Below are 17,097 nucleotides of genomic sequence, written 5' to 3'. Positions count from 1 at the left end.
AAATGGCAGAGAATTGAATTTGCCCGGGATGGAGCCTGATTCTGAGCCCCGGGAACCAAAGGAAGGGAACAAGCATTTCCCGGGGGCCAGCGCGGGCCAGGCTGATCAGGGCACAAAGAGCATCTCATTCGGGCCTCCCGACAGTTCTGGGCCGGAGGGCTACCGTGACCTTCTTTTTACAGATGAGGAAACTGAGGCAGACGGTGGGCAAGTGACTTCTCCATTCAAATACATTCGGCAAACAGTGAGTACCCTTTCTGTATAAAGCATCAGTCAGAGAACAAGCACGAATTGTGCCCCTTTAGGTGCCAGGCGCTGGGGCAGACCCAGGCAGAGGCCCGGAGTTTGCCCGCTTTGGGGCACATCAGCCCCCCTCCCCCCACCCCCTCCCGAGGAAAGGCCAGAGGAGCTCGGGAGGCAGCCACGGCTTCACATCTGGGGCTTTGAGGGCAGGAAGGAGACTCCTGGAAGTCAGGGGTCTGAAGAGCGTGCACATGCAAGGGCAGGGGACAGAGGGAGAAGCAGACCCGAGCCAAGGCCCCCGAGCCCCACTTCCTGAAGGACCCCGTCTCCCAGAGCTGCTGGGAGAATCTCCAGCTCCCGCAAGGAAGGAGGGCTGGGGGTCAGAGTGAGCCCCTGTCTCCAGGGGAGCAGGCAGGGAGCAGGGGCCAGGCCGCGGCCCCCCAGGAGGTCCCGCTCATGCTCTCCACACCCTGTGCCGGGTCCCCATTTCCTGGCTGAGGCTGGGAAGCACCCCGGAGTCCGAGCTAGCTATGCTGGACCCGGGGCAGGTGGAGGGAGGTCCTTGGACCAGCTTCCTTGCCCAGGAAACAGACAAAATCCCATGGGGTGCGAGGGGGGCCTTGACACCAGTCGGGGGGGGGCAAGTTGGCTTCCTAAGTGGGGGGGGGGGACTGGAAGCAGGGGCTCACTCTGACCCCCAGCCCTCCTTCCTTGCGCTGGAGGGGGGGGGGAGGAAGGGGATGAACTCCATCTGGTGGCTTCCCAGTTTAATTATTCTCGCTAACGATGTGCTAAGCTCAGTTGTTTCTCCTCCCGGGGAGGAGTGAAAGGGCTGTCAAAATGTAAATAGAACCAATTTTCACTCGGCTCCATCTCCTATAATTATTTAAAATGCTCCAGCTCGCTAAATGTCAGCGCCTGGGAACAAAGGCTCGCCGGTACCACCCTAGTTGTGGGTTTCAAAGTCCTTGAAGGGGCCGGTCTTGGCTCAGGAGAGACACCTACTGTGTGTGGGACACTGACGGCAGCCCCGCCCCAGGATGCTTCCCCTGGATAAGTGCCGGGTGACTGGGCAGCCTGGGACGTGGGGAGGTCTCCAGGAGGAGGAGACTCAGGCCTTTATTTAGCTTTATTGGGCTCCTTAAAGTTTGCAAAGCACTTTGTCTGTGTCATTTCCTCTGATGCATCCATCACCCTGAAACAGGTGAAAAGGGGAAGAAGAAACAGAGGGTCTTGTCCAGGGTTACACACATGGATCAGCTGCTCCTCTGCTCTAAAGTTGCAGTGGCTCCCTATTGCCTCCAGGGAAAAGCCATTTTTAACTTTGGAAACTCCTTCTCATCTGGCTCCACCTTCCTTTTAAAGGAAGATGCCTTCCCTTTGCACTGGAGCCTCCTGCCCACCCAGCCTGTCTCTCCCATCTCTGGGCCCTTGCCCAAGCTACTCTCTCCCTCCTCTCCCCTCCCAGAACTCTCACTCCCTTCAGCCCACTTCTTGCGGCCCCCGCTGCATCAGACCCTCATCCCCCAGTGACCTGATCCTTGTGGACGGCGTGTACGTGTCGCCCATAGGATGTAGGCTTCCCGAGGCTTCCTCCCGGGGTCTGCCGGGTCTCCAGCAGAGCTTCCTTCGCAGAGGCTCATGCAGACTCTCTGCTTAATTTTTTGGAGGTTTCTGTGAGAAAACAAGCGGGTCAGAAAGTCCTTCAGGCTTCAGTTTGCTGGGGGGGGGGGGGGAGGGCCACAAATGTCACTGCTCACGCCCATTTTGACGCATGGCCCCTGAATTGGCCAAACCACAGTGTCGTGGCTGCGTCAAAACGTTGGCCAGAGTCAAAAAGGAGCCATTGTGAGCCCGGCTGACCCCTGGCCTGGGGGGGGGGGGGCTCTTTGAATCTGTGGGACATGGGGAATGAGGGGGAGCAGCCGCAGGTCCCCCCGGGCCATTGCCTCCCACGTGCTGAGGCAAACTTCTTGGGGAAGTAGAAAAGACTCGGGGAGCTCTGTTTTATTTCTGCCCTTTGGATTGTGGGTAGGAAGAAATGCATGGCTAAGGACTAAAGGTCAAAGGCAAAAATCCTGCCCAGTTTGGCAAAGTGACCCCTTGCTCTGGAAGGAGAAGATCCGAACAAAACCAAAAGGGGGGGGTTGTGGGCGGGCCTTCTTCCCTGGCTCTGGCTGGGCCGGGACCCCACTGGGAACCTCCCCAGGTAGGGGCTTCCCCAGGGCGCTCCCAGTCTCCGGCAGGGGCTCAGTCTCCTGAGCCGGGGCCTTGGTTCTGGGACAAGCCTGAGCTTGCTTGGACCTCCCTGGACTTGGGGGGAGCCCAAGAACGCCAGCCTTGCTCTTTGGTGGCCCTGGGTCTCCCTCCTCCCCAGGAGGACTCTGGGACTCAATTTCTTTATTTGTAAAATGGGGACTTTGAGCAAGATGCCCAAGGTCCCCCAAACTCCAGATCTTCTGATTTAGACAGAGATCCTCTGACTTCATGGGGCTGCATTAATTTGGGGTCACAATAAGCCAGAGTCACCCCTGAGAGGAGGAAGCTGCAGGGGATGGGGTTGAGCCTGAACACTGGATTTTCTCTGGGAACAGAACTGAGCCCAGCCCCTGCTGCTTCCCCTTCCCCCCCCCCCCCCCCCCCGCCTCTGCTCTGAACCTGGGCTCCTGGAACCTGGGCCGGGGAACTCAGATGGCTTTTTTCTCTAGAAGAGTCTCCTTGGTCATCCTGGGCACTGAAGACATTGCTCTGGGAGGGAGGGCCAGGGTCTGGGCCAGCGGGGCCTGGGACTTGGGAAGGACGAGCGGCCCCAGGAGAGAAGGCGGCTCATGGCTGGGGTGTTGGGGGCTTCCTTCAGCATCTCTGACCCCCACCCAGCCCAGGCCTGGTCCCTGCAGGCCAGCCCTCAGAGCCGGCCCCGCCGGGCGGCCCCACTTGGGAGACCCTGGTTTTTCTGGATCCATCTTTTTTCCCTGGGCCACAAGGAGGGCCGCCTCCCCTCCCCCCAGGCCCATCTGACCGGCCAGTTTGTGTGCCCGTTTGTCCGGCTGCCTAGGTGGGCCAGTGCCCGGCCCAGTGCTGGGAAGGGTGGGTCCCCAGGGCCGCCCCCCCCTGCCCCGGACCCCCCGGAGCGAGTGTGCCCGCTGGGCCCCTGCCCGTCACCTGGTTCTGGCTCTGGAGTCAGCGACCGAGTCCTCGGCCCACAGAGTCAGTGCCGGGCAAAGCTTCCCCCCAGGCTCTGCCCACGGCCTCTGTGGCCCTGTGTGCCCGAGGTCAGAGGCTCTCGTGTCTGAGCGGGACCCGTGGGGGCTTAAACCTGGAGAAGGGTCCTGCCGGTCCCAGCACAGAGGCTGGTCAGAGGGCAGCCATCTGTGTGGGGGCAGTGCGGCCGAGCGGGTGCGGGCGTGTGGGTGCACATGTATGTGAGAATGTGGGAGAGTATCGTGTGCACACGTGCAGGTATGGCTTGTAATGTGTGTCTGTGCATTCGTGCATACGGGAGTGTGTGTGAGCATGTGTATGTGCATATGTCTTTGTGCATTGCAATGAGTGCATGTGTAGCTCTGTATATGGGAGTGGATGGGAGCACGTGTGTGCATGTGCATCTGTGTGTGCGGCAATGTGTGCACAGCGGTCATGCGGGGGTGAGTGTGCACACAGATATGCCCGTGTACGTGTGCTGTAACATGTGCCTGGTGTGTGTGCATGTGTGCACGTGTGCCTTGTGCATTGCAATAAACCCATACATGTTCATGTATGTCTCTAGTTGTAGCTGGCTTCTAAAGTACAGATTCTCACAGTGAAAATTTAACAACCGGCTCTTGGCAGCCAGCGTGAGCTGCTCCAACAGATCTCTGTCCATGCTTATGCAGTAAGTCTTGCCTTTAAACCGACGAGAGATTTCTCCCCCCCCCCCCTGCTTTGGGAGGAAGAATGGTCATTTTTATTGTACTGGGCCCCCCCTGGCCCAGTTCTATCTCATGGGACCAAACAGAGCCGGGTGGTGCCCTCTCCCAGCCACCCCACAATCTTTGAGCCCTGCTCTCCTAGTTCCCCTAAGTCTCCTTCTCCCAGACTAACCCCCCAGATTTTTCAGGCAGTCTTAGGGAGATGGTTCTATAGCCCCTTCGGCAGCCTCTCTCCTGGAAGTCCCCACCCCCAGGGCACCCCGACCCCCCCCCCTTGCCAGACCCCTGGCCTGCATGCACGTGGGCCATGAGAGTGTCCCGAGCCTGCTCCTGGGCTCCCCCACCGTCCCTGGGGCCGGGTCAGGCTGCGAGCTTAAGGCGACCTCCTGCCTCGATGGGATGTCAGTAGGAAAGGTGTTGGTGGGAGACCTCGTGCTGAATTACCCAGGCTGCCGTGCAAGCAGACACGTCTCCCCCCAGGTGCCTACATGAGCCTTGAACCAAAAGATTTCACTTCAGAGAAAGACGCAACAAACTTTAAGAACAGAGATACCGCAAGAACCCTCATGTCGACAGGTGGGTCATGTGGTCCCCAAGGGTCTGCACGGTGCCCCCCGCTGCACTGTCTGTGACTCCAACCTCCGCAGACAATCTGAGGAAGACGCATGGAGAAAGGGGGGTTCCCCCTACTCAGCCCCAGTTCCCAAAAAGGGATTTTCTCTGTCTTTTAGCAGCCCTTGGTGGTTTAAACAACCCTGAAGCTGGAAGGGGCAATTGCTCTCCGGGGAAGGGAAGAATTGTTGCCCTCGGGGACCACGGAAGGCAAGATCTGGGAGGGATCTTGGGATGGAGAACAGGGAATAGCAGAGCTGTGAGGGACCTCAGAACCTAGAACCAAGAAGGTCAAAGCTAGAATATGGAGCCCGGTTTTCCATTTGGAGAGTTCTGAGAATGGCAGAGCCGGGAGGAGTCGGGGGTCGGCCAGCCTCTGTGACCCTTTTGGGACATAGCTGGGGGACGGTGCTGTGGCCAGGTCATTGCAGAGGGAGGGGAACCATTTCCCTTTTAGCCATTTTCTTGATGTTTTCCTTCCCACTGTCATGTCCTGATGCTGACTCCAATGCTGATGGAAGGCTCCCTTGTAAGAAATGAACAGCCAAGCTAACGAAGCCGACCCTGGGCCTTGCCCACACCCCCATCCTGTCACACGGCCCCCTTTGCCTGAGGGACCGCTCAGTCCCGGGGTTGACCAGCAGTCCGGTGTTTTCTTCCTTCAGGGTCACGGCCCCCACCCCCGGGCTCCAGGGCCAGTACTGTGATAGAAGACCAGGCCCGGTTGTCCTAGCCCCGGGAAGGCCCGGGATGCTGTGAGGACAGCTCACTCGGAGGGCTCGAATCAGATCGTTCAACCCCTCAGATGTTGCCTTTATATAACAAGCCATCTGCTCTCACAACACATTGCCACTTTCTGAGAAGCTCCAGTTGGTTGCAAAGGGTCTCAGCTGGTGTCTGTGTTGGGGGGAGTCTCCAAGAACAGCCACATGATCTAGCTGCTAGAAAATACCCCTTGGGGATCAAAGGGGGGTCTCCCCTTATTGCCCTAAGGCTGGCCAAGAACCTGACAAATCTTATCATGTGATCCTCACGATAACCCTGGAAGGAGGTGCTGTTATTTCCCTCATTTACAGAGAAGGAAACTGAAGCAGTCACAGGTTGAGCTATTTGTCCAGGTCTCACAGCTATTAAGTGTCCGAGGTCACCCATGAACTCCGACTACAAAGCTTTGTCCGATGCGCAGCCCCAGTGAATAGAGTTCAGGACTTGGAGTCGGGAACTTGACCCAGAATCTTGCCTTGGACACTTACTGACCATGTGACTCTGTGTGAGTCACTCAATCTAGCTGCACCTAAGTTTCCCCATCTATAAAATAGGATACTAATGGCACTCACCGGACAGGGTTGTTTTAAGGATCAAATGAGTTTTTTTTTTTTTTTTAAAACCTCTAAAATGCTATTTGTATTATTATTATTAGTGATGACTTTGTTCATATTTCTCCATACAGTCACCTTCAATAGGTGAAGCAGGACTTAAAATGACACTTCTGTTACACATTTGATAAGAGATCTCCCAACTTTTGAAAGAAAGTGTCCCTTATGGGGGAGCCCAGCCCCTCTTGAGGTAACCTAGTCTATTTTAGGACAGCTCCAGTTGTTTGCTGGTCTTCTCTTATAGTGAGAGCTCCTAGACTGAATTTCTTCTTCTGTACTAGGTAGTGCTGGATCCGGGACCACTCTAACATGGGCCCATTTCCTTCCCACACTTGGATCCAAGTCACTTGGGAGCAGTGGCTAAGAGCTCTGATAGAGGCAGCAAAGGTACCTCCTCCCTTTGGGACCCGGATCATTCCAGGAGACCATGGGCCGGGCTGAAAATGGCTGGACCTCGTAGTGTAGATGAGGAAGTAATTATATGCAATAACTGCAATGAAGCCACTCCTTATAAGGAGTAAACTTTATTAGATGGTCAAATCTGAGTTGTAGTGCTGACCACTTCTAGCCAAGTCATTTGATCTCTCTGAGTATAAGTTTCCTCATCTGTGAGATAGGGATAATATCTATTTCCTTACAGGTTGACTTAAGTGGGAGTTAACATTCTTGGTATTAGACAAAGTTTCTTTCGGGGCTCCGACATCCCTATTCTTTAACTCTTCTGTGCCTTTCCTACACTCACTCATTTATGCAACAAGTTATCAAATTACAATAATATTATAATCATGTAAATTATTTCAAGATCACCAATTCTTAGTTAAGAGACCTCAGGAGAATCAGGGATGGAAGGATTACTTTAGGATGAAAGTGAGCAAAGTAATGACAATGACGGTGGTTTATGGTATTGAAATATTGTGAGTACTTGGCCCTGTCTCAGCACTTACAGCTTCACACAACAGCATGGGCCCAGACTTTATCAGATCTACAAAGAGCTGTATGACTACAAACTCATTGCATGAGCCTTGGACCTATGTTGCCAACCTTATGTGAAGACTGGAGAATATCTTTTCTCTCTCTGCCTTGCAGAAACCTATCCCTTTATATACCAATTTGTTTTTCATATTGAAATGTTTTTCTTCATTTTCTGTACCCCCTTGGATCTGAAAAAGAACCTCCACAAGGTTCCTACCAATAGACACTCTAACTCCATTTAAGAATGCACCATTATTCCCCTGGTTTTCATCCTATCTGTCTGGCCACATCTTTCCTCTTAAACCTCTGCTCCCACCTTTCCTATTACTGTAGAGAACACATCCCTCTCCCAGGCTCACAATCTAAGGATCATCCTGGATTCCTCACACTCCCTCACCTCTGCACTGAAGTTGTGCATTTCACCTCTGCAGCATCTCTAGTTGATTTCACCTCTGCAGCATCTCTAGTTGATTTCACCTCTGCAGCATCTCTAGTTGATTTCACCTCTGCAGCATCTCTAGTTGATTTCACCTCTGCAGCATCTCTCATAGATGGTAACTGACAGAATCTCTGGTCAATTTCACCTTTGCAGCATTTCTTGTTGATTTCATCTGTGTAGCATCTCTCCTAGATTTCACCTCTGCAGCATCTCTCCAATATCCCTCTCCTTTCTTCTGACACTACCTCTGGCCTAATGTAAGCCCTTATCTCCTCACATCCGGGTTGTTGCAGTAGCTGCTGATGGGTCTGCCTGCCTTGAGGCTCTCCTCACTGCAATGCATTTTCCACTCAGCTGTCAAATTAATCTGAAGTCCAGGTTTAGATATATCGCCCCCTCCACTCAGTAAACTCTAGTGGCTGCCTATCATCTCCAGGAGCAGACACAGAATCATGTTTGACATAACCTTCATAATCTAGCCCCTCTTCCCTTCTTATGTCTCACTCTCTGATGTGTACTTTTCCACCCACTGATGCTGGTGTCCTAGTTGTGCCATGAACAAGACCCTCTATCTCCTGACTTTCTGCATTTTTTTCTGCCCGTCTCCTATGCCTGCCATGTTCTCCCCCCTCCACTTTCACTACTGATTTCTCTAACTTCCTTTAAGTTCCAATTAAAACTTCACCTTCTATAGGAAACTTTCCTCAATCCCTCAATTCCAGCGCCTTCTCTCTACCCCTGCTTCCAATTTATATTAAATGTATCTGGACGTATTTGTTTGCCTGTTGTCTTCTCCACTCGATTGCAAGTTCTTTGAGTGCTGGAACTATCTTTGATTTCTTTTTGTATTCTTCTTTCTTATCACAGTGTCTGATATGTGTATTGACTGACTCTTCTTTGTTGCCTACCATAGGTGCCCTCCGATGATCTATTTGGGGCCCTTTTTTCTTCTCCCCCATATTGTCTTGTCGGGTAATATCCTTAGTTCTTAGGAGTCCGATTATTATCTCTTTGCATATGATTATCTACTTCTATCTAGGCCTAATTTCTCTCCTGAGCCCTAGTCTAGCATGACCAACTTCCTTTTAGATATCTCAAATTTAATATATCTAAAACCAGACTCCTCTTTTGCCCCAAACCCTTTCCTCTTCCAGATTTTCTCATTTTGAAAGAAATGTTTAATACTCATACTTGGACAACTGGGTTATTGAGCAGAATATGGTGTCGAGGTTCCGCGGTGGTGGGAAAAGAACACGCCATATCTTGTTTTAGTGTGCTTTGCATATATTGCATTTTTACAAATTGAAGGCTTGTGGCAATCCTGTTTCTAGCAAGTCTATTGGTACCATTATTCCAGTGACATGTAGGTGCTCACATCACGTCTGTGTCACATTTTCATAATTCTTGAAATATTCCAGACTTCTGCATTATTGTTGGTGATTTTCTGTGAGTCTGTGACTAGTGATTTTTGATGCTATTATTGTAGTTGTTTTGGGGATGCCAGGAACCGTGCCCATATAATACAATGAATTTAAATCCATAAAGGGTGTGTTCTAACTGCTCCATTGACCCACTTTTCCCTCTCTTCCAGTCTCCCTGTTCTCTGAGACACAACAATATTGAAATTGGGCTGATGAATAACCTGCCCGTGGCCTTTAAGTGTTTAAGTGAAAGGAAGAGTCGATCAATATGGCAACTTTGTTGTCTTGCTTTAAGAAATTGACCAGTGGCCTCAACCTTCAGCAACCACAATCCCGATCAATCGGCACCATCGATGTGGAGGCAAGACCCTCCACCAGCAAAAAGAGGATGACTCCCTGAAGGTTCAGATGGGGGTTAACATTTTTTTTTTGACAATAAAGTATTTTTAATTAAGGCACTTGCATTTGTTTAGACAATGCTCTTGTACATTTAATAAGCTACAGTCTAATGTAAATGTTTATATGCAGTGGAGAATTTAAAAAGTATGTGACTAGCTTTACTGCAATATTTGTTTTCTTGCAGTATCTAGAACTGAACCACAGCATTTCTGAGATGTGCCCGAACAGAATCTGCAGGGAAAAGACATGGATTCTAATCCTGACTCGGTCCTTGTTAGCTGTGTGTCTTTGGTTGAGCGACAGTACAGTGAAGTTACCCACAGTCCTCCCTAGCTCGTGGCAGAGACCAAAGAATTCTGGAGAAAACCGCAGGAAGACAGGGCCAGCTTCTTTAGGGGCGCCACTCGGCCATCGCCATACAGGTCAGAAAACCAAAAGGGCAAAGTCCACCTGGCCCTGCAGGGAGCACAAATAGCAGCACCTCCATTTTACAGATGAGGGAAGGAAGACAGAGAGGGCCCGTGACTAGTCAAAAGCCAAGGGAGAAACGAGCTGTGAGGTCTTGGGACCCTTAACCAGAGCTGCTGCTCGGCCCCCCCCCAGGCTCCAAAGGCCCCATTTCTCTGATATGGGACAGAGATGTCCCACCCACTTCATGTCCTGGATTGGGAGGGGGCAGGGGGAAGGGGAGGGGGCTGCAAACTGTGAGGCTTCTGCTGTCCATTGCTCTAGTTCCAACCCTTCCTTTTCTGTATACCTCTGTGTCTCTGTCTCTGCTATCTCTATCTCTGCTGTATGTCTATTTCTCTTGTCTCTGTCTGTCTCTCTTATCTGTTTCTGTCTGTCTCTGTCTCTGTCTCTCCCTCTTTCTCTCTCTCTCCATCTCTTTCTCTCTGTCTCTGTCTCTATTGATTTCCCCTATTTTCTCTGTCCTTTTTCATCCTCTTTTTGCTTTACTTTTGATTCCTTTCCCCCCATTTCCGTTATTTTTAAAATTAATTATTTTTTAGCACCGCTTTCTCACTTCCACCTCCTCCCCCTCCCACAGAAAGAACAAACTACAAAGAACAAACCCACCACCCAAAGCCCGGTAACAAGTGTGCCCTGTTACCCAGATGCCCTCCTGGCTGAGTCTGAACGCAGCCAGGGGGGGCCATGGCCTTGGTGTCGGGGAGGACAGTGTGCCTCATGGACCCCCACCTCTCCTTTCTGTCTGTCTCTGTCTCTCGCTTTCTCTTTTTGTCTGTCTCCCTCTACTTCTCTCCTCTCCTCCTTCCCTCCTCCCTTTCTTCCCTAACACTCTCCCCTGCCTCACCTCTCCTCTCCCCTCTCCTCTTTTTTGTTGCCTCCGTCTTTCTCCCTCACTCTGCTCCGGTCTCGGTCTCTCCCCTCTCTCCGTCTCCTCCTCTCCCGGGGCACCTTCCTCCCCCAACCCCCTCCCCACTGACCTGGCTTCTGGGGGCCACCGGGGAGGGGATAATTACGGCCCAGAAGGGAACCATTTTCCACATGGTTCCTATTTTAGCTCCCGGTGACCCTTGGGTCTTTGGCCAAAGAAGGGTCTCTTTGTGTGAGTTTTGGCTCCCACCACCACAGCCCCGGCTGGGGGCTGGGCCGGGGGGTGGGCTGTGACCTAGGCAGTCCTGGGAAGCCTCACGTTTGAGGGGGGAGGGAGGCCGGAGCAGCCTCGAGCGCTTTGGCTCAGTTGCCACAAATAGATCTGTCAAAGGCACATCTTTCCAAGCATAACATTTGTTCCCCGATGGACGCCGGCCCCGTCTCAGAGCAGACACACGTGCACTCTGGACTGTTGCCCACAAGCAGAAGGCCTAGCCCCAGGCCCGCCTCCTCCAGGGAGCCTCCCCGGACCATCAGCCCTCCGAGAGCTGGCACTGCCTTGGAATCTGTGGCCCTCACCATAGGCAGAGCCCCTTCTTCTCCGCCGGGCTCTCGTGCAAGATGCGGCAGCTGCCATGACGGGGGGAGGGAGCCCTGGGCCCCAATGTGGGGAGCCCTGCCGGATGTCATGCCATCCATGCGGCCTCTGGAAACCTTCCCCCGGCTGGTCTTGGATTTCTCTACCCTGGGATGATGGGCGAGAACTCACCAGGGCCCGTGTAAGGGCCTCTCGTCTCCAGGTCTGGGTTTTCAGACTTCAAAGAGGGAAGAGAAGGAAGAAGGAGGAAGAGGAAGAGAGACAGAGAAATAGAAAGAAACAGAGAAAGAAGGGGGAGACAGGGAGACAGGAGGCTTGGGTGACCCTACACAGGGAAGCGTCCCATCAGAGTGTGGGCCCCCCAGACCCTGTTCCTGGGCCCAGGCGTGCAGACATTTCCCATGTCAGCCTCCACTTGGGTCTGGAGGCAGATCCTTCACCTTCCTACCCTGCTTTTATGGAGAAAGAAACTGAGGCAGAGAGGGCAGCGGCTGGGCCAGGCTCCCGTGGCTCCCGGGGATTAGTGCTGCTTTTGCTAGCTCCGAAACACCTCTCTCTTCCCCTCCCCCTTTCTCCTGAATCTCTCTCCCCAACCACGGGGTGCAGTGGCTGGGACACCAAGTCTGGCCACTCCAGCCTGAGACGCTGAGCTGCTGAGTGACCCTGGGCAAGTCACTCTGTCACGTCAGCTCCCTCATCTGTAAAACGGGCACGATACTGAACACTGGCCCTCTGTGCCGCTGGGACTGCTTGTGAGGAGGGAATAAGCTCGTTTTCGTCCAGGGCTTTAGCAGGGCCTGGCCCTTGGGAAGCGGGACCGCTCCTCACCCCGGGGCCCAGCCTTTCCTCCCATAAATGCCAGGTTTTTTGGTGATTTCCCTGCGAGTGTGGACTTGAATCCTTCCTCCCCGCTGTTCCCGCAGCGGGAACCCCAGACCTGCCCGCGGCTCCAGCTTTGGCCCCAGGCTAGGAGTAGAGACCGGCCCCCTCCCGCTCCGGGAAGCTCGGCCTCTGTTCTGAGCGTCCAGGGCCGGCTCGCCCTGTGAAGGCTTCGGGCCGCCCGGGGCCTCCTCCCCAGGCCAGGCGCCGTCCGCCTTCCTCGGCCCCCTCGGCTCTCCATCTGCCCGCCGGCTCGGTCCACTAAAGCCCGCGGGACTCTCGGGGCCGGCGCCGGCAAAGCCCTTCTCCTCCACCGGGCCATTGATTTCTTGGGCCAAAGGCGGACTTTCCATTGACAGCCCCCGCGCGGGCCTTTGGGGCCTCCCCTTTCCTCCTCCGGACTCTGGGCCTCGGGGACTTCTCGGCTGGGCGGAGGGCGGGTCTCTGTGCCCCCAGCTGGGAGCGTCTCCCAGGGCGCCAGGCTCGCTTCTGACAAAACCCGATTCCTGCTCATTTGGGGGGGGGGGGGGGGGGGGTTTGAAATGTTGTTCCTGCGCATGCACTTCTTGCTTCATTTCCATAAGTTGTAAGAAGTTGGTCTGCCAGCTGGGGGAGGGGTGTGGAGCTGGGGGGCGGGTCTCGGGCGCTCGGGAGTTCTGGGTTGTCCGAGGATCGGCTCTGGCCCGACCAGCGGCGTGGCGAACCAGAGGTCCGTCTGGGAAAGATCTGAGGCCCTAGTGGGCCCCAAGCTCAACCGAGGCACTGAAAAAGCCGCCGGGCCCTTGGGCCACCCACAGGAGATGAGGCGCTCTCGGGACCCGGTTTGGGGCTCCAAGGTTAGGGGACAAGGTGAGTGTCCAGGAGGAGAACAAGCTGGAGAAAGAGCCTCCAGATGGGCCTGGGAAGGTCCCCGGGAGGGCCTGGAGCTTCCAGCGTCTGGGGGGTGGGGAGAAGGGTGGATTTGTCTCCTCCTCCGCGCCCCGAGGCCGCTTCAGGCGGCACATGAGAGACCCTCCTCACCACTGGTGGCCGTCCCGGTGTGGGATGGGCCATCCTGGGAAGCCGCGGCTCCCCCTCGCCCGAGGGCATTGAGGCATGAGGCCGGGTCTTCTAGCAGCCTTTGGGGCCCTTCCATTCTACAGGAAAGGCCGGGCCGCTGGGGGAAGGTCACAGGGCCATGGGAAGCGCCCCGGGACCCGACTCCCAGCGGGCCGCTCCCCCCTCCCGAGCTCCGGAGCAGCTGGGGGAGCTGCTCTCCTGGCCCTGCCCTCAGCTCCTGGGCCTGCCCTCGGCTCCGGAGACCTCGGGACGCAGCCGCTCTTGGGCCTGGGTCATGTTCCTCCAAAGCTCCCGAGATGGGAGTGAAGGGTCTTCCCGTGCAAGGGGTGTGTGGGGGGGGGAGTGCGGGGGACAAGCCCCAGCGGGGCCAGGAACAGAGTGGGCAGGTGGATCCCTGGGGGGGAAGGGGGCTTGCTGGGGGAGAGGGGGAACTGCACAGGCTCAGATCCCTCCTCTGCCCTGCCCTGTGGTCCCTGGACCTTTCCGGACCTCAGTCTCCTCATCTGTGAAATGGCTGTAGGACGTCGCAGGTTTGTTGTTCTCCAGTCCTTGCCGGGGCTTTGGCCCAGGCCCTGAGTCTGGGTGAGCTCCCCGAGGGCGGGAGCCCCAGGGCCCTTGGAGATCGCCAGCTCTTGTTACCCTTTGCCCCTCCCCCTCCCTCCCGGGCCCCACTGTCCAGCCCGGACCCCCAAAGGGCCACCGGGAGCCGGAGCGGACTGTGGGGGGCCCAGAGCCCAGGCCCCTCCCTAAGGTCCAGCCTTCCCATCCCCCACCACCGAGAGCAGGGCGGGCCGGGGCTCTGGCCTTTCCTCCCCCGGGCCTGCGGACGGACGCCGGGGCCAGAAGGGCGCTCGTTCTGACTCCCTGTAACCCCCAGGCCAGAGTGCAGCACCGCGGGGAAGCAGCGTGAGAAGGGAAGGGCCCGGCCGGAGAAAGGCCCCCTGGCCGTGCGTGGGGCGGGAGCCGGGCTTGTTCCCCGCGGCGCCTGCGGGTGTTTGTGGCTGGTTCCCGGCTCAGGCCGAGCCCCCGGCTCCCCCCTCACAGAAAGCTCCGGGACTCGCCAGGTTCCAGCCAAACCTCGTGTCCTCAAGGAGGGCTTCGGCCCGTGGGGTCTTGGGACGAGATGGCGGCGTCTGGGGGTCCAGGGGCCCGATTCCACGGGGTTTCCCCGAGGTTGGGCGGGGGCTGGGGCTGGTGGGGGATGGGGCAGAAGCTCTTCCTCCTGGCCCGAGGCTGGCCCCGCTCTGAATGCGGAGCCGGACTCCCTGCCTTGGCTTTTACCGTAGTCCCATGCATGTGGCCCCGTCGGGAGGAGCTGGGCCGGGTCACCGTCTGCTGCCTCGGCCCCGGGGGACGGAGGGCGGGCGTCACCATCCTCGGCTCTCGGGACAACCCGTCTTGTGGGGGGGGGGGGCACTGAGGGATCAGTGGATGAGGGAGGGATCAGGGAGGGCGTCGGGGAAGCTCCCATTCTATGCTCAGCTCAAACTAGTCCAGGGGATTTGGGATCTCCCCCATGGAGATGTCCCTCCAGCAATGCAGATCGCAGCCCCTCCTTGTCTGCCTGTTCCTAGGACTTCTCCCCTCTGTGTCCTCCCACAAGTTCCCCAGGCTGGTGGCCTTCCTTTCCTCCTCTGGACACCAAGGGGGCTGAGGAGCCCATAGCCCTCCCTTAGTCACTACATAACCGACCCCCCCTTGCCATAGAGCCCCCCTCAATTCTTGTCCTCGGTTCCAGGCCGTGGCCTCTCCTCCGCCCAGGCTGGGCCTCCCTGGTCCCCTTCCCCTGGATCACCCCTGGGTCCTTTCCTTTGGTTTCAAACGCTGGGTCCCAACAACGAAGCCTAGTTTTGGGGGGGTTTTAAGGACAGGTTTGGGAATCCGGGGGAAAGTTCGTCTGGGGAAACTGGGGGGGGCTTTTAACCCTAACAGTTTCCCCTTGACCGAGGGCCGGAGGCCCAGCCTGGGAATTTGAATTCTTATTGAGCCTTACCCCCTCCACGGCCTTTCCCGACCAGGGCCCCGGGGGACTGGCGGGCTGGAAATGGGTTTTTTTGCCCTTTTTTTGCTTTTGTTTCCTTCCCCACCCTCCAACCAAGCCCCTTTGCCGACCTTCCCAGGGCCTCCCTGGTACCCCCTATTGGGCAAATCTGGGGGTCTTCCCTCTCCTCTGGGTTCCTCCCCGCCTGGGGTCTGGGGGCTTCTTCTAAAAACAGTTAATAAATTTTGGAATGGGCTGAAGGGCTTGGGGGGTCGCTGCCTCCCCCCCCCTTTTTCCCGGGAAGTGGTGGGCCCTTGCGCCCCACTCTTGGGAAACTCCAACCTGGGAAACAGGCGGCCTCGGGGCCGGTGGGAGTATCTTTAAGTTGGAGGAGGGGTGGGCTAAAGGAGGCTGGGTTTCGCCCTCCGGGTCCCCCCTCCTTTCTGAGGGATGGGAAGGGGTGGCCCCAACCCCTGCCCACCCAAAGGTAAAAGCCCTCCGGGGCCTCTTTGGGAACGGGCTGCCTCCCCACGGGGGAAATCCCCATTCAACAGGGTCCAAAAAAAGGGGACCTGGGGCCCCCTCCCCGAAAGGGGAGGGGGAAGGGCCGGCCGGGGCTCCGCCGGGCCCGGGTCTGGGGGCCCCGTTCCCCAAATTCCTCGGGAAAGAGGACCAGGGGGCAAAGGCCGGCCAAAAGGTGGGAGGGATGCCCAGGTCTTCCCCCATGGGGGGGGGAGGCGGGCCTGGACTCCAACGGGGAAAGTCGCCCCCAGGAAAGGCAGGGGCCGGGCCAGGCCGGTGGGAGACCCAGGGAACCCCTGGGGCTCCCGGGAAAGGGCCCAAAGCCAGGGGCGGCAGGGAGGACCGGGGCCTAGGCGGGCGGGGAGCCAGGCCTAGAACAGGGCGGGGTGTCCTCGGGCCCAGAGGGGCGGGGTAAGGCGGGACGGATGGGGGCCCGGCTGGTCATTGTGGGGTCCTGGGGCGGCCCAGCCCTGGCTCGGAGCCAGGGATCACCAGGGGGGGCGGACCCCGGGGTCTGATTGGCTTCAGGTTCATCCCTGGGCCTGTGCACAGCCCGCCTGCCCGCCGGCACCTGCCCCTGTTCTCGGGTGAGCCGCGCCTCCGCTCCCGCGGAGAAGTCGCAGGGCCCAGAGCCTCCAAGATGGCTTCAAAGTAACAAGAATAAGCCAGGCTTTAAAGGCGGAAGATCGGCCCTTGTCCCAAAGCACAAGGAGAGGTTTTACAGGTGAGAAACTGAGGCTCAGGCCTGAGGGACTCGCAGTGTGTGTCAGAGGCGGGGCCGGGCTCTGCTCTGTCCACTTTCCCGGCTCCCATTAGAACCGGGGCTTGTCCAGGGCCGGGAGTCCCGGCAGCCTCTCTGGGCGGGGCCCCTGCAGCGGGTCCGAGGCCCATTCCCGGGGGAGGCCCCTGAGAGAGGAAGCCCCGGGGCCCCTCCCCCATCCCGCTCCTCCCCCCACAGTCCAGGTGAGCTTCCCCCCTCCCCCCCCCCAGCTCCTCTCCACCACAGGTCCATTGGAAGACCTGTTTTATACGGTGTGAGAAGCATTCAGAAAGACAGAGACGGGAGGGGGAAGAGCTCTTTGCCCCCTCCCCGGGAGCCCCCCACAGTGAGCCAGCCCTCCCCACGGGGCCACGGAGGCGGCGCCCGGGAGCCTGGCGGCTGGGCCCGGAGGCTCAGGACCAGTGAGGGGCCGGTTGCGCCCCGGGGGCTTCCTGGAGGGGGCGGGAAGCCGGGTTCCCACAGGCCCGAGGGGGAGGGGGGGGCTCTGGGGAGCACTGGCTCCGGGGAGAATTAGCCTTGCAGATGGAGGGCGGGGCGGGCGGGGAGCCCCGTGTCATTCACGGCCTGAA

At 57.1% G+C, this 17,097-nt stretch overlaps 1 long non-coding RNA gene across 1 annotated transcript; it reads left to right on the top strand.

Annotated features, from left to right (window-relative positions):
* LOC116421218 lies at window positions 1-10,028 on the top strand. Its single transcript, XR_004231512.1, has 5 exons — window positions 1-244; window positions 4,010-4,114; window positions 4,632-4,727; window positions 9,142-9,373; window positions 9,555-10,028. It is a non-coding gene; the product is annotated as an uncharacterized LOC116421218 (long non-coding RNA).
* Window positions 10,029-17,097: the final 7,069 nt, after the last annotated feature.

This window comes from Sarcophilus harrisii, chromosome 2 (genome assembly GCF_902635505.1).
Source record: "Sarcophilus harrisii chromosome 2, mSarHar1.11, whole genome shotgun sequence".
NCBI classification, from domain to species: domain Eukaryota; kingdom Metazoa; phylum Chordata; class Mammalia; order Dasyuromorphia; family Dasyuridae; genus Sarcophilus; species Sarcophilus harrisii.
Note: the sequence above shows the minus strand (reverse complement) of the source record. Positions and strands in the feature narration are given on the sequence as shown.